General features: G+C 29.9%; 1 pseudogene; it reads right to left on the bottom strand.

Moving 5' to 3' along the window:
• The window catches only part of LOC106780525, a 12,222-nt pseudogene extending 7,110 nt beyond the window's left edge, over positions 1 to 5,112 (bottom strand).
• Between the last annotated feature and the right edge of the window lie 16,043 nt (positions 5,113 to 21,155).

Here is a 21,155-nt window from a genome sequence, read left to right as displayed (position 1 = left end):
TATATATATATATATATATATATATATATATATATATATATATATATATATATATATATATATATATATATACGTAAACAATATGCGTACATTTGTGCATCTAATAAAATACATATATTTGTATATATATACATATGTGCATCTTATAAAATAGTTAATTAAAATTGAAAATAGACGAATGTGAAGTTCACCAGTGTTGAGACTTTGGCAAGTGTACCAAATCGCTCAAGTAGTAATACCAGTAAGACCGGATATCGTTTCCCAAGAGACTTCGTTATTACTTTACTATCGTATAATTACTAACTAATTTAAACTAAAGAATGATTCCATTTTTGTTTGATATTGTGCAATGAAAGTAAAAGTTATGCTTAAGTAAACGTTTGAACTACTTGGGGCCAAAACACGTGAAAATGAGATGATTGATAAATATGTGGAATGAGTATGTTGGAGAATGATTTCAACTAATTCCACCACTCTTCTTCAATTACTTGTTCTTGTCAACTAGCTAAATCACTAAAACCCAATCCCTTGGTGAGATAGCCTAGGTTCATTTGCTACACCCCAATCCCTTGGTAATCCAACAAACTCACCCGCATTAAGAAAAGAAGTTTATGACAACTAACGGTCCTAGCTATATCCCTAGACAATATTTCCCTTAGGTGTTTAGTCTAGTTCAAGGTTCACCCAATGTTTCCCAACCTTAAGCAAACCCCACAATCAAGCTATGGTTGATCAAGTCATAACTAGCATTAAGTAAAAGACGAAAACACCAACAAGCAATGAATGAAGCATTTTTCATTTAAAACAAGTGCATTTACAAGAAGTTCTTAGTTTACATCACTCTCCAACAAAATGANCTTAGCTCTCCATTAATGGAGAGCTTGAGCTTACAATGGAATGAAAATGGTGAAGAAGAGACTCAAGGAGAAGGAAAGGAGAGCTCCCACTGTCCAGAACTAGCTCTAAGAGGTGTAAGAACGCTTCCCCAGGTCTCAGCTGCCAAGAAGATCCCAACCCTCGAAAACTGTGTGCCTTTTATAGGGTAGGGTGCCACATCAGGCAACTCGCGCCCAGCGCCATTAAAGTGGCGCCCAGCGTGAAATACTCCTGGAAACAGTGAGTTTTCACGCCCAGCGTGAAATGGGTGGCGCCCAACGTGAGATACTCCTGGAACAGAGAGTTTTCACACCCAGCGTGAAATGGGTGGCGCCCAGCGCCAGTTGTCCTGGTGAGCTTCTTGTGGACTTCTTCTTTGTGGTTCTCCCTTGGTTCTCCACTCTTTATAACTTGAATGCCTTTCCAAAGTACTCAAAGTTCCTATAGAAGTTGAGGAAAAGAGATGAAAACTAAAGAGTGTAACCTAAGTTAAGTTTATTCACAAAGTTAGATTAAGAAGAGGATCAAACGTGTTTCAAGCTTCAGGAGTGTTGATTTGGCAAGAGAAATGCACCATAGATAATGGTAAAAATTACCGTTATCAACCAGCTACCAAGAATTTCAACTAAAGTGAACTTGTGATCTCTTACTTCAAGAGCAGTCAAACAAAGAAGCTTAAAGTCCTGCACTTCAACTTTATTGGCATATAGTGACTGCAATATATATATATATATATATATATATATATATATATATATAAAGAGTACATTAGAATAATACTATTTTTAACAATTTTACAATTTTAACAAAATAAAGGCAATTTGTTACCCTCCATATCAATATTAACTGCAAATTTTAGTCTTTTCATCAAAATTTGATTATAATAAATCAACATCAACCATAACAGGTGGAAAGAAACCTCGAAACTTATCTTTGATTCATTTGTCTCAAACATCCACCCCTTGCCTCATTTGGTCATTGATGTGTTTTGTTGATAAATTAAAAATGTTAACCTATTTTATCATTTTTTTTAACTTTCTAAAATTCCTGTAATTAGAAAAAATAATATTTTAATGATAGTATATTTATGTAATACTTCGAAAAAATAAAATAAAAAGTCAAATCATAATATCAATGTAACACTCCAAATTTTTGAGATGTTACGGGTTTATAAAAACCTTTAAAAGTTTAACTCTGATACTATTTCGAAATTTAATTTATATAAAAACTTCTATTTATTATAACTAAACTTAGAAAAGCTCATAAATCAAATGAAACTATAAAATGTTCATGGAATCTCATTACAAAACTAATAGCACTGAAATTAAAATCCCTTAATTCTCCCATATATCTCGCTGTTCAACTCTGCTTTAGCTACATTTGTAACAACATCTGATACTATTTCGAAAACCTTTAAAAACCTTTATAAGTTTAACTATGATACTATTTCGAAATTCAATTTATATAAAAACTTCTATTTATTATAACCAAACTTAGAAAAGCTCATAAATCAAATGAAACTATAAAATGTTCATGGAATCTCATTACAAAACTAATAGCACTAAAATTAAAATTCCTTAATTCTCCCATATATCTCGTTGTTCAACTCCGCTTTAGCTACATTTGTAACAACATCTACTCCCGTACAAGTACGATCATCGTAGGTGGAAACCACAACCACAAACATTCAAAGGGTGAGCTAACAGAAACGAGTAATATAATATACATAAATATTCAACATCAACTTAGAATAAGAGTTCTGAATAGTACATATCATCATACTCCGATACACATCTTTACCTGACAACACATTAAATCATTAACACTCACACTATCAGAATTTCAAATCACCAGCATACAACCATAAACTTTCGTCAAAGTAACCAATTCGCACCCCGACTCCCTTGATCATTCAAATCATTCACTATACATTGAATTACCACCGGTTACTCATATATAGCATAAGGTCGAGTGTCATTCCCCACCACTCACTTAAAGAGCTTCACCGGACCAGTACACTTTACCATAGCGTTACATAACGACATTTCTCACCACTCTTTGGAAGGCTTCACCGGCAAATACACCACCTCCCACCACTCTCTTAGAGCTTCCCCGGGTAAGTATTTACTTTCCACCACCCTCTTGGGCTTCACCGGACAAGTATACACCTCCCACCACTCTATTCTCAGAGAGTTTCACCGGGCAAGTATCAGTGCTACTCCACACTTCCAGGAGCTTCACCGGACATCACAGAAATAAACTCAATTCTAAAATAATTAACAATATTATACTCGCACAACCAAGTGGCAAACCCTTATGTGATAAACATTCTCGAAACAATAATAAAACAATCATTAAACTAACGACAAGTCAACCAAAATAAAAATATATACTATATACACATCTTTTCTAATAACTAAGACCAAATCTATTAAAATAAAATAAATTCAATATATACTCATAAGTTAGCTCCCCTTACCTGGAATTCCTGAAAACGTTAGAAACTTCAAAAATGTTCCTTCCTCACGTCTTATTCCTTTATTACGGACGTACGAATAGCCAAACCAATCCAAAAAATCCTTCCCTCTCTTCGAAACGCTCAAGGTACGTGTGGATGTGAATTCTAGGATTTTTCTTTTTCCTCTTACGAGACTAACAGATTATGTATCTTAACTGTAACCTAATACCCTTTAAATACCCCTCAAAATTGAGAAAAGAAGTGGTCAAGTAAGGAAAAACTATCACAACCAGGATTAAACTGAAGGCATGTGAGCACATAAAATGATTACCACTAAACTAACTCACTTTGACTGAAACATAATTGCAAACAATATTATTTAATTTTTTTTTCGTGCATAACATAAAGACAAAATAATATAATTATAATTAACTTTTATCTACCAATTTAGCACTTTTAATACACAAATACAATACCAAAATAATTTATCTTATAAAAATAAACAAATAAATAAATAAAAATATTTTTTTTTTCACGGATCTTACAATCAACAAAAGTATACTTGGAGGACTTTATATATATCCACCAACTCATACATTTAACGTTATAGTAAGAAGTTGTTGAGAAAGATGGTTTCAATCTCCAAAATTGCGTTACTACTCTCTTTACTTTTAACAACACATTTTTCTTTGCAACTGAAAGGAAGTGAAGATGAAGTTGCACCTTCCGAAGTGGAGAAAGATGAAGTTGCACCTTCCGAAGGGCTTATTCCAAGCAAAGTATACGTTGCAATATCAAATTTCTTGGATTCGAAGGATTTGAGCGTTCATTGCAAAGACAAGCACAATGATCTTGGAACTCACATATTGAAGTATGGGGAAACCTACGAATTTCATTTTAGACCAAATATCTTTTGGAAGGTTACTTTGTATTTCTGTCGCTTTACCTGGGTAGGAGCAAGCCATTCTTTTGACGTTTATAAACAAGATAAGGATGATTGTGATCTATGTGTATGGAACATTTTAGAGACTGGACCTTGTAAGGTTTATCCCATGTTTAACAATTGTTATGCCTGGAAAGACTAGAAGGAGGTACCTTTATCAAACATGTACGTTTTAATTTTCTTTCTAATGGGAAAATTAAATAGTACTATAATAAAATAATTGAGGTATTTTACGAAAGAAATATATATCTTGTGTGGTTCTATTATTTTCATTCCTTTTCTACTCTTTTTTTTCTTATTTTCTTTATATTGTTGACAAAAAAAAATAGTTGTTTCTAAACAAGAAGATAAAATGAGTGAATCAAGAACCAGATTTATTCCATTATCTTCTTCAACATCTCATTCACACATACAACACAATCATATTAATTTATTAAAACTAACGCTGCGATATGAGCTTATTAATTACATGCATGAATTGGATAGCTGAAAAAACTATCTTAACGTCGTAGCAGACGTGTGAAAGTATATAATAATACATAATATGAGTTTATTTAGATAAACAACTTGGTAAGGTAACTCCACATGAACTAGCAACCCTTTTGTAAGCAGGAAAGTTGACGTAATTCTTGAGAATTTTGAGGTAATCACAGAGACATTGCGCCTGTTCACTCAGTTTCTGACAGCAAGCAGTTGTTGGTGGAGATGACGAACTTATTGCCGCCAAACAAAGACTCAGCTCCACAGGGTTACAAGTCACACCTTCTGCCGTCGGAGTCACCTCCATCGTCACCACTGCCACCACCACAATTGCAAAAACAAACACCTTCTTCATCTCTTTCTCTCACTTCTTCAGTCTGTTATGTGTTCACACTCTAACATGGATGGTGTTTTTGTACTACATGGAGTGGACTGAAAGGTAAATAATCATACTAAATATTTATGACAACCACTCTCAGTTTTCACATAACCTCTGCTAAAGATGTCGACAGTTCCACCGTCTGAGGTCACATTCAAAAAAACTAACAATTGGATGCCTCTGTAATAAACTAAGATTACTTTAAAATCTAAAAATAAAATTAATTTAATATATATATATATATATTTAATAAATAGTTATTTAATATGTATCAAAAATTTTAATTTTAGTATGAGTTATTGGAATGTAGTAAATAATGTTATTTAGTGTGTATGAAGAAATTCAGTTTCAGTATGAATTTGAATTTAGAAAAAGTGTGTTGGTGAAGTAATGTGTCTAATGAATGTTAATTTTGAAAGAATAATTATGGTAGTTCTATATTTGTAAGTGATTGCTTTTTGTAAAAGAGAATCCGTGTGTAAGTAAGGAGGAAAAAGTTGGTATGGCAATCGAAAATTGGAATTTCGTGTTTAGTACACAACTTCTTCACTTCTCTTAATAATAAAATTCAGAAGTTCGTTGTTTCTTATTGGAAATTCGTGAAATGATGAATGCAAAGTCCTAAAAAATGAGATGAGATTTGGATGTATGTTAAGTATGAAATAAACTTTGAAACTTAAATTTTGTTTGCATTATCTTTAGACTAAACGAATTTTACTATTAAAAGTTTACTTTACCCGGGTTTTAACGTAAAAGAAACTCATTATTACAACTTAATATAATAGGTTTTTCTAATTTCGTATTATCAATAATGATACGTTATCCAATTTTGATACTTCATTTATCATCATTACATTTTATATAAGTTTTTTTTTATCTTCATTTTTAATTTAAAATGAGATGCTAACGTATCTTAACATTTATTTGACATAATGACACCTCAGGTTTTATTAAAATTGTCTAATTCAACACTATAAATTTCATTAAATAAAAGTTGAACTTATCAATTTACAATTGTTTATTATTCATCATAGATTACATTATTTAATAAAAATAGACGTGTCACCACATCAAATAAATATTAAGCTACGTCAACATCTCAGTCAACATGTCAACGTATTACTACTATTTTATATATGATACTGAAAACTTATCTTCTATTGATCCTTGAATCCACACCAACTAAAGTTTTCCACTCTTCTCTATTTTTTTTGATTTGTTATGATATTTTTTATGTATTGTTTTGAAACTATTTTATATTTTATATAATTTATTGTCTAATGAACTTTGAAATTAAAATTTTTATTTAATTTTTTTTATTTTAAAAGCACTTAAATTATGTTTGAAGTATATTAAAAAAAAGTTAATTATCTTTTTTGTGAATATGAATAAGTGTGTATAATCTATTGCTTTAAACAGACAAGCTATGATGTGGTCGAATTAACCATGGCTTCATCACAACTACGGAAAATTCAATCCAAAAACCTCTTTCTGGGATAACATTCTTAAACTTTTCACTCACCCATTATCAAACCCTAATTCAAACTTCTACACTATCTATCTATTGGCGTTTCAACACCACTTTTACATAGGAGTACGAGGGATATAGGTGAGTGAAAAAAAAAAAATCCCCTAACTTGTGGAGGAGAAAAGTCCAATGTGGGTGTATATATTTTTTATTAGGATAGAATAATTTAAAAATCTTTTATTAAACTCAATGGTTTACATTTTCAATTATTTCATTTTTAAAATTCTTTTCTGTACATAAGTTAATTTAGTTTATTGAATTTTAATTACAATTTAAAAAAAAAAAACTAGACAAATATAAAAAAAATTGAAATTTTAAGCAAAAAAATATAAGTTAGCTCCATTAAAAGAGTTTCAACAGTATTGATTGAAAGATGTAATAGATATTAGTAATTGATTATAAAAAAAAATAACCAGGAATGTTAATGTTAGATAAAAGAAACTCTTAATAATATTGGTGAGAAAAACATTTTAATGAACATTATTAATTGACATAATAACAAAATGTGTTTGATATAAAATAAAATTTACAAATGATGTGTGAAAAAAAAACTTTAACCAACATTAAATTTAAAATATCATTACTTTACATTAATAAAAAATAATATTGATGATGATGATAAAAAAATAATCTTACTTAATTTTAATTTGAAGGAAAATTTCACTTACATAATTGAAATAATGATATTGATTCCATGATATGCATATTCATTGATTTTTTTTAATTAATGAAATAGGTTGAAATTTGACTCAACGAAATTACGGAAGACTATATCAAAAAGATGGTATGTATAAAAAAATATAAATACTAGACCACATCACGTTTGAAAAATCTTTTAGGTCAAATTAAAACTATCTAGCAATCAAATCATCCTTATAAATTCTTAAAATTTTAATTTTAATTTAAAATGTTGTATACAAACAACTTATTTTATCATAAACGTTTGTGTAAATTATATATAAAATGAAATATACCTTAAAAAGTTTCTCACTCAAATAAGAAAAAACAATTTTTAATTAGTAAAACAAGAATCTCAATAAAAAGTCAAACCATAATCCAATTACATATCAACAAGGACTTTATATATCCACTAATTCATACACTTAAATGTTATTGTAATTGTGAGAAGTCATCGAGAGAAAGGATGGCCTCAATCTTCAAAATTGCATTATTACTTTCTTTACTTTTAACAACAGTTTTCTCTTTGCAAGTGAAAGGTAGTGAAGATGAAGTTGTATCTTCCCAAGTTGATAATTGGCTTGATTTCAAAGTATATGTTGCAATATCCAACTTCTTGGTTTCGAAGAATCTGAGTGTTCATTGCAAAGATAAACACCATGATCTTGGAACTCACGTATTGAAGTATGGCGAAACATATGGTTTTGGTTTTATACCTAATTTGTTTTGGAGGACTACTTTGTACTTTTGTCGCTTTACATGGGAAGGAGCAAGCCATTCTTTTGATGTTTATAATCAAAAGAATGATGATTGTGAAGAATGTGTATGGAACATATTAGATAATGGACCTTGTAAGGTTGAACACAAGCATAACCAATGTTATGCGTGGAAAGACTAGAAGGAGGTACTTTATCAACATGTACTTTTTAATTTTCTTGCTGATGGGAAAATTAAATAGTAATATAATAAAATAATTGAAGGTATTCTATTAAAGAAATATATATCTTTGTGTTGTTATATTATTTTCATTTCTTTTCTACTCTTCTTTTTCTTATTTTCATCTTTTTCATCTACGAAAGTAATATAAACAAACACTTTCTTCATTTTTTTCTCACTTCAATCTGTTTCTAACGATGGTTTTTTACTACATGGAATGCATTTGAAAGGTAAATAAACATATTAAATATTACGACAATTACACAGTGAGAGCAATTTCAAAATATCTGATAAGTGAAGGTCTGATGTGTAAATTAAAAATAATTAAATATAAGATATAAGTTTTATTTTATAAATTGATTTTGTGAATTTAAATTAAATTTAAATATTTATTTTTTAATAGAGTATTAATCTCATAAACTAAAATCTATCTTAATTTTGTTTGTATTTGTTAAATATATTATTTTATTAGTTAACTCATCATTATTTTATAAATAATATTATATAATATATATCAAGAATTTTAGTTTTCGTACCAGTTTGAATATAGGAAATAATGTTATTTAGTATGAATTAAGAAATTCGGTTTTAGTATGTGTTTGAATGTAGAAAAAAGTGTGTTGAGAAAGTAATGTGTCTAATGAAGGTTAATTTTGAAAGATTAATTTGTGTAGTCTATATTTGTAAGTAATTATTTCTTGTACGATAAAATGCATGTGGAAGGAAGGATGAAAAAGTTGGCATGACAATTATTGGAATTTCGTGTTTAGTACACAATTTTTTCACTCCTCTTATTAATACAATTCAGAAATTCGTCGTTTCTTCTTGGGCAGTGGAAGATTCGTGAAATGATGAATGCAAAATCCTCAAAAACGAAATAAGTTTTGGTATGTGTGGAATAAAATTTATATTTATAACTATCTAAACTCTAAACTTTTTATAACTTAAATTTTGTATGCATTATCTTTAGAGTAAACGAATTTTGATACTAAAAGTTTACTATTGCCTGGTTTTAACGGAAAAGAAACTCAATACTCCAACTTAATATAATAGGGTTTTTTAATTTATGAATAAAAATTCAATAATTATATTCTTTCTTTCACTTTAACTTTCATCCAATTTTTATATTTTATTTATCATCTTTACATTTTATATTTTATATAAGGTTTCTTGTATTTCTTTCATTATCTTTTATATAAGGTTTCTTGTGTTTTTTTTTTTTTTTTCATTTGAAAGATAATGGTATGTTAACACACTCATTTATCTTAACATTCATTCCATGTAGTGACATGTCTGCTTTTATTAAAAGGATGGGTGGTGGATCATTTCAAAATAAATGTTTTACTGATTCCATGATAATGATTACACGAAAGACAAATGTTGTATGTATAAGGATGAAGAAAATCATCCATTTGTAAAAAAAAAACCAGTTACGTGTAATAATAAATTGTGCAAAACTGTTCAAACAACAATTTTTTTAGTGAATGTATGTAGAGTTAGATTTTCACATTATTTATATTGTACTTAAACATTTAACTTTAGTATTTACAAATATTTATATAAATCATGTTTATTTATATAAATATATAGTTTACATTTGATTGAAACAAATAATAAATAAGATTATTTTAAACTATTTCCTGAAGTGTAATAGTTTTAAAATGACTATTATTTTAAGATTAATAAAGAAACTCAACCAACCAATTAGTTATTACAATGTCTAACAGGGAAAGTACGTAGTTAAAATTGAAATTATAATAAGGATCATGAAGAATTTATAAAATTATAAATTGTGAAACAGTAACACAGAATAGATTTTATTTTATACAGAAAAATTGTTATATATATATATATATATATATATATATATATATATATATATATATATATATATATATATATATATGAAACTGGAAATGTGAAGGGTATATAGTAGACTCTTAATTTTTAATTGAGTTTGCATTTTATGTTAATTGAAACTACATTTGTTAAAAGATTGAACAATGATACAGCTGAGAAAAGAAAAAATTAATTATATTTACAATAATTTTTAATTAAATGATGTTGCAATTACAATACATATATTAAGAAAAAAATTTAATTGTATTAAATTTCAATTAGTTTTAGGTTTTATATCAAGTGAATAAATCAGAATAAACGAGGGTTAAGCATGTCTTTAAGATAATGCGAGAGACCGAAAATGATATCTATATATATATTTCAATAAAAAAATAGTATAAAATTGTTAGGTGACTTTTATTTGAAAAATATTTCATCTTAAAAATAATAATACACATTTAAGTTAATAGACACTATGACTTGTATAGAAGTTATACATACACTTAAACCACACTCTTTAATAAATATATAGGTAATAACACAACTATGTTACGAAATTGATGACGAATATTAAACAAAATATCATCTAAAAGAGCTGAAACAAATATACCAATGTGTGAAAACATTAACCATGATCTTTTACATTATTTTTACAATCATTCTTTTCATTTGAATTTTATTGAAAAATTCTGATATTTCCATATATCTTAAAAAAAATGTTTAACGACATTTATATGTTTCTAAAATTGCCATCATTAATTGAAAATTGAAATGCGTGCCAATTCAAATGGTACTTAATTCATCCTGACAAGTTGACGCCAGAGTCCTAAACTGTTCATAGGCCTTTTGAAAGTGGCCCCGTAAAAAAAAACTCATTGTTGACAAAAGAAAAAAATAATTGTTTCTATAGAACAAGAGAAAATGAGAGAATCAAGAACCAGATTTATTCCATTAACTTCTTCAACATCTCATTCACACATCGTATTAATTCCTTGAAACTAACGCTGCAACATCAGTTTATTACATGCATGAATTGGATCACTGAAAAAACTATCGCATGTCGTAGCAGACGTGTGAAAGTTTATTATAATACCTAACATGAGTTTATTTAGTTATACAAATTGGAAAGCGAACTCCACATGAACTAGAAACCCTTCTGGAACCAGGAGAGTTGACATAATTCCTGAAACTAGGGTTTTTGAGGTAACCACATAGACATGGCGTCTGTTCCCTCAGTTTCTGGCAGCAAGCAGTTGTTGGTGGAGATGACGAAATTATTGCCGCCGAACAAGGACTCAGCTCCACAGGGCTACAAGTCACACCCTCTGCCGGCGGAGCCACCTCCATCGCCACCACTGCAGCCATCACAATTGAAAAAACAAACACCTTGTTCATCTCTTTCTCTCACTTCTTCAGTTTGTTATGTGCTCACACTCTAACATGGATGCTTTTTATGGTGTCCATGGAGAGGACTGAAAGGTAAATAAACATACTCAATGACAACCACCCTCGGTCTTCGCACTGAACCTCTGCTAAAGATGTCGGAAGTAACTTTTTTCAAAATATTTAATAATTCAAAGTCTGACATAGAAATTTAAATAAAATGAATTTAAAGCAAATGTTACTACATCAAATGAATGTTGTGTATCACTAATTTTTTTAAAGATAAATAGATTTAATGGTCTCTATTTTTGTTGGTTTTTTTCAATTAGGTCTTTGTTTTTTAAAAATAATCTGGTTTTTGAATTTGTAAAATTAAACTAATCAAGGATATTTCGTTAACTTTCATACACGGCGTTAAAAACAACCTTTGCTGGCAACAGTAATTGTCATTCTGTAAAGAGGTCTCATGACATGGTCTGCCATCTGGATACCAGGGCCAAAAGTGTGATTTTCTTTTGTAAGGTTTCCGCCGAAGCAGCTGCTGCTTTCTTCGCACCGGCCATCACGCCACCACCTTAGAAAAGGAAAGCTGCCAGAACTGTTTCCCATACCCTCTTCCCCTTTCACCGATTGAACTTTCACACAACCCTCTGAAGAAACCATATACAGGTCGACCTCCAAAAGCTTCAATTTTTTTCGCCGGCGACTTCGCTGACGCCGGAGCCATCGGTGTTACCAGTCGCCGCCAAGGTGGTTGCTGACCACCACGCCACCGCCTTTCACCTTCGCTTGCGAGCAGGGAAGCCCTTCCCCTCTTCTATTCTATTTCTATCTCCTGATCCTCACCGGAGTCGTCATCGCCAAAGAGAAGGAAGTCGCCGCCACTGAATCCACAAGTCACAGCTACTGTGAGTCGCCAACAAGGAAAATCCTTTCCTCCTCTTCGCATTCGTGGTCACCGCCACAGAGGGGGTTGCGATTTCGACTCACGTAACTTGCGGATTGGGGGAATTCCCAACCTTAACACTCTAAAGCAAAGGGGGGAAGAAGGTAGGCAGGGAATCAGAATTGCCCAGACCGAGAGGAACAAGGTGAAGAGCGACGATGGTGGCGCCGTGAGCAACTCAAAACAGTTGGGTTTGCTTCATCTCTTTCGTAGACGAGGGGAATCAAAATTTGGGAGAAACTGTTTATGGATTAAACCTGTGTTCTTCCAAGACTCAAGAAAACGAAACCAACACTAAGGTATTGAATCTGGTTTTGATGGGTTGGTCTCATTTGACGCAGGTGAGGGATGAATAGAGGACAGGTACTGTTGGTTTCATTATGTGGTATTCTGTGTGAGTTTTTGCTGACTCTATGATGATGATAGTGTGTTAAAATGGATTGGCGAGATGATGATGGGGAACCCGTGGTTGTTAGGAAGGGAGTGGGTTCGATGGCTAGGCGAGACCGGTGTGATGATTGTTCTTGATGGTTGGTTCTCATTTATGTGGCTTTGGTGTAGTGCAGGTTGAGGATGATGGTATCCATCTCTCTTCAATCTCATTTATGTAAAATTAAACCAATCAAGGACATTCCATCTCTGTTCGAGGGTTTTCTTTCTTTTCCCTCAAACTCCAGGCGCCTCCAGCAGTGCTACCACCTACCTCTAGTAGCTCCACCACCAATGACAGGGACGAAAACGTTTTTTCTCTTTTCTTCTCTTTTTTGAATGATGCCTGTTGATGGATTCCACCACTTATTGGCATTATGTTTGGCGTCATAGGCCGAAGGAAACTGCCTCTGATTCATGCTTCTATTTTCCTATAGTGTCTTCTGGATGCAGGTATTGAAGTCTATTGAAGCCATGTTGAAGGCAATATGATTTTCCTTTCCTGGTCGTGCATAAGGGACACCTGTTCATAAAATGCCAACTAACGTTGCCAGCATAGACTACTTTTAACGCCGTCCAGGAAAGTTAACGGAATGTCCTTGATTGGTTTAATTTTACAAATTCAGGGACCGAATTGATTATTTTTAAAAAACGAGGACCTAGTTGAAGAAAACCAGCAAAAATAGGGACCAATGAATCTATTTAACTTTTTTTAATTATGACATTAATAAGTTTTCTTCTCTTGATCCTTAAAGCCACACTAACTAAAGTTTTATTACTCTTCTTTAATTTTTTAATTTATTTTTTTATGTATTGTTTTGAAACTATTTTGTATTTTATGTAATTTATTGTCTAATGACTTTGAAATTAAAATTTTTATTTAAATTTATTTTATTTTAAAAGCACTTAAGTTATATTTGAAGCATATTAAAATTATTTTTAATTATATTTTTGTGAATATGAATAAGTTTGTATAACTAGCTAGATTTATAGAGATGGATACAATCTATTAAAGTTCAACTCATTTCAAATGTTAATTATAAGGACACAATTTCCTTTAACAGGATTATTGCCAGTGTCGATTTAAACAGACAAACTTAAATATCCAACTCTAATAATAATATCTATCTAAATATTTACCAAACATTTTTGTTTATAAAAAATAAACATAAAACAAAAAGGTGATATTATAAAAATTACGACAAATTTAAATAATACTAATAAAATATGAGTTTATTTATCCTTCTATAGTAAGTTAACTAACTATAAAAACTGTAAAGTATAATTACGTAACCTCATGGTGTAATTATATGGCTTGAATCAATTCTGACATTACGTTGCAAGGAAAATACCTACGTTTTGCTATGATGTGGTCGAATTAACAATGACTTTATCACAAGTAAGGAAAATTCAAACAGAAAACCTCTTTCTGGGATAACATTCTTAAACTCTTCACTCATCCATGTTTCAACGTTCGAGGAAGGTAATCACATCAACCACAGATTCTGTCACAAAATATTTCCATTATCAAACCCCATTTCAAACTTCTACACAATCTACCTATTGACGTTTCAACACTACTTTTATAGATTTCAAACTACATTAAAGAATTCCAACATAACAAATGAAGAATGATTTTTATTTTTTTTTACTTTCGAAAAAAAAAAGAACTTTTCCAACTTTAATCTCAGCATACACAAAGTTAGTTTTACTACTGATTCGTTTCATTGTTACGAGCCATTAATTTTTAATTGTTTTTGTAGGGTTATAACTTGAGTCGAATATTTCACAAATGTCTATAATAAGTATTGTTTTATTAATAGATTTTAGAAAGATATAAATTAAACAAAAAATATATGTATTGTTGAAAAAATTATTAAGAACACAGCTTAAATAAACTTCTTGAAACGTACATGATTATTGTCTTTAAATATTTATTTATGTAAATTTTCTAGGATACAATAAGAATGTCTTTATATTGAAAAATTCAAAACTAGCAAAAAATATTTTTAAAGAGTAAATATAAATTAAGGAACAAAGATAAAGAGAAGAGAAAATAAAAGTGAGAATAAAAGAAGAGATATGTGTGTTATTTTTTGGATGTCAGAAAAAACATTTATTTATAGGTGTAGAAAAAGTATAGATAAGTGAAAAAGAAAATCTCCTAACCTACGGAGGAAAGAAGTCCAATGTTCATAACCACCACCATAGTTTGCAGAACAAGATGTGCAACGTTAAAAAAAATTGATTGTAACAATTTTCTTGTTGCGTAAAAAAATAGATTTATGCAATTTTTATATTTTGTAGCAGATACATTAACTATGTTCTTTAGCAATATATTAATTATTACAAGAATAAATAAATAAATAAATAAATAAATATATATAATATATATATATATATATATATATATATATATATATATATATATATATATATATATATATATATATATAAAATAATGTATATAACAACTGGTTTAAACTAATTTGGAAGTTATTATTGTATGTAGGACTAAAGATACACTAATACTTGATATGTGCGGTTGATTGCTCTTGTCAATGCTTATTCTTCTTCTTCAAAGTTTTTTTTTTTTCTTTCGTTGTTTAGTTTTGTTATAAGACACTTTAATGTTAAACTCAATGTTCAGGATATACATGCAGAGTTCAATAAAATACAGTATATTCAAAAGTAATAAATGTCGAAGGATGATTCTCTTGTAATTTTGTGTGGTGTACATCCATATATGACTTTTAAAAGTTTTTTTATTCATTTTCCTTTGATTATTTGTTTCTCTTGACTATTTGTTTGAAAATGTTCCATCGAACTAATAACATGTTTTAAGCCTAAGTCTTTTCTTTAACTTTTTGTTCGTAAATTATTGACCATTGATATTAATTATTATTTTGTTATGCCAAACCGACGTATCAACTAAGTTTACTTCAAAGAATGAAATATGATTTCGTTAGACAACTTCTATAAGTTTTACTTTCTATTAGGATAGAAAAATTTAAAAATCTTTTATGAGACTTAATGGTGTATATTTTAATTATTTCATTTTTTAAATGTTTTCTGTGGATAAGTTAATTTAGTTTATTGAATTTTAATTACAATTTGTTTTTTTAAAAGAACTAGACAAATAAAAAAAAAAGAATTTGAAATTTTAAGCGCAAAATATAATTTAGTTCCATTAAAAGAGTTTCAACAACATTGATGGAAAGATGTTGATAGATATTAGTAATTGATAAAAAAAAAAAATCATCAATGTTAGTGTTTGTTGGATAAAAGAAACTCTTATCAATATTGATGAGGAAAACATTTTAATCAACCTTATTAATTGACATGATAACAAAATGTGTTTGATATCAAATAAAATTTACAAATGATGTGTGAAAAAAAAAACTTTAACCAACATTAAATTTGAAAAAGCATTAGTTTACATTGATAAAAAAAATAATATTGTTGATGATGATAAAAAAATAATCTTACTTGGTCTTAATTTGAAGTAAAATTTCACTTATGGGCTTTAGCCCAGTACCATGATCTTGTACAATGACTTTCTTTCTGCACCAGCATTATTACTAACCACGTCTTCATACTAATTAAAAAGACTTAAGTGCCAAAATACAACACATTAATTATTACTACACCATCATTCCTTTCATTTGAATTTTATTTCAAAACTCTCATATTTCCATATATCTTAAAAAAAAAATTAACGACATTTATATATTCTTATAACTGCCATCTGTAATTGAAAATTGAAAAACATGTCAATTCAAACAGTACTTTATTCATCTTGACCAGTTGACTCCAAAGTCCTAAACTGTTCATAGACCTTTTCAAAGTGGCCCGTCAAAAACGATCATCAATCACTTATTTTTTCTGAAGAAGAAGATAAAATGACAGAATCAAGAACCAAATTTATTCCATTATCTTCTTCAACATTTCATTCACACATACAACACAATCATATTATAATTTCTTAAAGCTAACCAGCACGCTGCAACACCATCAAATGAAACAGACGGTTTATTACATACATATAATTGGATCACTGAAAAAACTACCGCAATATCGTAGCAGAGATGTAAAAGTTGGTAGAATACTTAACATGATTTTATTTAGATTAACAAGTTGGGAAGGGAACCCCACATGAACTAGCAACCCTTCTGGAACCAGGAGAGTTGACGTAATTCTTGAGACTAGGGTTGTTGAGGTAACCACAGAGACATGGCCTCTGTTCTCTCACTTTCTGGCAGCATGTACTTGTTGGTGGAGATGACGAAGTTATTGCTCCCAAACAAGGACTCAGCTCCACAGGGCTACAAGTCACACCTTCTGCCGTCGGAGCCACCTCCATCGCCACCACTGCCACCACCACTATTGCAAAGACAAACACCTTCTTCATCTCTTTCTCTCACTTCTTCAATCTGTTATGTGTGCTCATACTCTAACATGGATGGTGCTTTTGTACTCCATGGAGTGGACTGAAACGTAAATAACCATACTAAATATTTATGACACACTCTCAGTCTTCACACGGAACTTCTGCTGAAGATGTGGACAATTCCACCGTTGAGGTCACTTTCAAAAAAGAAATCTAATAATTGGAAATCTCATATATAACTATAAATTAAAAATATGATAAGAGTATATGTGTAAATATATAAATTTTATCTTATGAGGTTAAGTTATAAATTAAAATTCATCTTATTCATATTTATTTTGATATATTATTTCATCTTCGATCATCATCTTAATAAATAATGTTATTTGTAAGTCATTGTTTCTTGTAGAAGAGAATTCGTGTGTAAGGAAGGAGGAAAAAGTTGGCATAACAATTATTAGAATTTCACATTTTTCACTCATCTTATTAATACAATTCAGAAGTTCGTGGTTTCTTCTTGGACAGTAGAAGATTCGTGAAATGATGAATGAATGCAAAATCCTCAAAAACTAATTAAGATTTGGTATGTATGTCATGTATGAAATAACATTTATATTTATAACTATCTACAACTTATAGTATCAAATAAAGTAAAAATATTTAGATAATTTAAAAGAAAAATATATATAAAGATAGGAACCAGATGAATATATAGATATATCCACACCTAATCAATCTAAATATCGTTATCAACACTTTGGAAAAAAATTATATAATACTAACAAATGAGTTTATTTATCCTTGTATAGTAAGTTAACTAACTATAAAGTATAATTATGTAACCTCTTGTTTATGGCTTGAATCAACTGTGACATTACGTTGTAAGGAAAATACCTACATTTTGCTATGATGTGTTCGAATTAACAATGGCTTCATCTAAGGAAAAATCAATCAGAAAACCTCTTTCTGGGATAACATTCATGAACTCTTCAATCACCCATGTTTCAACGTTCGAGGAACGTAATCACATCAACTAAAGATTCTGTCACAATATGTTGCCATTATCAAACCCTATTTCAAACTTTTACACAATCTACCTATTGACGTTTCAACACTACTTTTACATATTTCAACATACCAAATGAAGAATGACTTTTCTCTTTTTTACTTTCGAAAAAAAAATGAACTTTTCCAACTTTAATCTCAGCATACACAAAGTTAATCTTACAAGTTTTACTACTCATTCGTTTAACTTAAGTCCAATCTTTCACAAATGTCTATAGCAAGTATTGTTTTATTAATATAAATTTTAAAAAGATATAAATTAAACAAAAAAAGTTACATATATTATTAGAGAATTTGATAAGAACACAACTTGGATTTTCTGAGATGTGCATGATTATTGCTTTTAAGGATTTATTTATAATAATGTATGTGCAAATCTCACATACTACAATAAGAACGTGTTTACATTGAGGAATTCAGGAGTAATAAGAATAACTTTTTTAAAGATTAAATATTAACCCATAATCAAATATAAAGAGAGGAGAAAATAATAAGTGAGTGGAAAAGAAGAGATAGGAGTGTTGTTTTGGATGTGAGAAAGAACACCTATTTATAGATGTACAACAGGCATAGACGAGTGAAAAAAAAAATTATCTCTTGACCTGCGGAGGAGAAAAGCCCAACATTTACAGCCATTACCATTGTTTGCGAAACAAAATGTGCAACATAAAATTGGTTGTAACAATTTTCTTGTTGCTTAAAAAAGGAAAAAATATTTATGCAATTTTATACACCTAAGCTATATTCATATTGATTATAAAAATAATCTCTCACATATTGCAAAAGATAAGATGAAAATCTTAGGTTTTATATAAGATGTAGTGTATCATATAATAAGTTATATGAACGATTTTAGAGTGAAAAATTTAGCACACGATGTAGTTAATATAACAAATCATATGAATCAAAGACTCTTGACGTATGTTAATGGTTTATCAATCACAAATACATTCTTACAATCTTTGATGTTATTGTTGTGTAGCACTTACTAGACCATGTTTATGCCTTATATTCATGAGTGTTCTAGAGAACATGCCAAGATCTCATAAAACCGACTACAATTAACACACTCATATAAGTGATTTCATCAAATGTATGCTGCAGATCGTACACCCCGATAAGGGATATGAAAATCATTAAAAAAAATTAATTACAAAGTTTAACCCCTCAATAATATAGTCTCTAACACTTTTATACATACCAAAAGAATTGACATGATTAAAAATCAATTTAGTGTTATCACAACTAACAAGCAACTTTTTCTTACTCATATATGACCTTATTCATGGGATCTACAATTACAAAGGTTAGGTTACCATCACTTGTTTGTTTGCAGAGAACTTGATAAGAACATAACTTAAATGGATTTCCTGAGACGTGTCCTTAAAGATTTATTCATAGTGTATATGCAGATCTCCTAGGGTGCAATAGGAACGTTTTTATATTGAGAAATTCAAAACTATCAAGAAGAACTCTTTTAAAGAGTAAATATAAACCAAGATCAAAGATAAAGAGAAAAGAAAAAGAATAAGTGAGAGTGAAAGAAGAGATATGTGTATTATCTTTCTGGAAGTGAGAAAGAGAACCTGTTCATAGGTGTAGGAGGGGTATAATTGAGTGAAAAAAATGTATATAACATAAAGTGTTTTGAACTATAATTTGGAAGTTTTTCTTATTTGTAGGACTAAGGATATACCAATACTTACTTTGTGCAGTCGATTGCTCTTTTCAATGCTTCAAATTCTTTCCTTCGTTGTCAGGTGATTGATCGGTCAATTACCTATCAAAGACACTTTAACACTATAGTCGGTGTTTGGTATATGCATAGTTCAATAAATACAGTAGATTCAAAAATAATAAATGTCTGACCTTTAGTCGTATGTCAAGTTGAGAGTGATTATCCTATAGTATTGTGTGGTGTGCATCGATATGCCTATAGGACTTCTGGAGTTCTTCGGCTCAATTCCCTTTATCATTTCCTAGTGTTCGTTTTATTTTTGTGACCATCACCTTGTTGGCTGCCTCTGCCCAACTATTTGTCTGAGAGTGTTTCATCTAGCTAGTGTCATGTTTTATGCCTAAACCTTTATAAAAAAATTTTAACCTTTTGTTCGTAAACTACCGACCCTTTGACAATAATTATCATTTATGGTAGGCCAAATTGACATATCAAGTGTTTCTATTCAAACATTTGTATGAGTTTGGCCATGTTTATGTCAATACCTTTGCTTTTATCCACTTTGTAAAATAGTCTACTACTATTAATATGAAGTTTTTATGTGTTGGTGCGGGATGGAAAAAACCTATGATGTTCATTCCTATTGTGCGAAAGGTCATGACAATGTCAATCGATATAGTTGGTTGGCCGTTGATATGTTTCATTGACGAACACTTGACACCGCTTACATCTTTTTTACGTACTTAGTGGTGTTTGCTTTGAGGGTGAGCCAGTAATAACCTACTCTCAATATGGGAACAACCACTGCATGTTATCCCAAGTGCATGCCACAAGTGTCATCGTGTACCTTCTTTTTTCAAACCAAATTTGTTTGAAATTAACCATTCATTTAGTGAGTGATACATTAAGATGATAGAAGGTTAACTAGTGTTATTTTTTAAATAACATCTTATAGTAATTTACAATATATTGAACTAAAAAAATAAGAAAAGTGTAAAAAGTAAAAGTAAAAGAAAAATGATTCTTTGATACACCTAAATTTTTTACATACATTTGACACTATCGTTATTTATTTTTACTTTCTTATTTCTTAAAATATACAAAACTTTATAGTTTTATGACTATTTTACCCTTATACTCTGTGTTA

This window comes from Vigna radiata, chromosome 1, assembly GCF_000741045.1.
Source record: "Vigna radiata var. radiata cultivar VC1973A chromosome 1, Vradiata_ver6, whole genome shotgun sequence".
In the NCBI taxonomy this organism is placed as follows: Eukaryota; Viridiplantae; Streptophyta; class Magnoliopsida; order Fabales; family Fabaceae; genus Vigna; species Vigna radiata.
The sequence above is the reverse complement of the archived record's forward strand: the minus strand, read 5'-3'. Positions and strand labels throughout refer to the sequence as shown.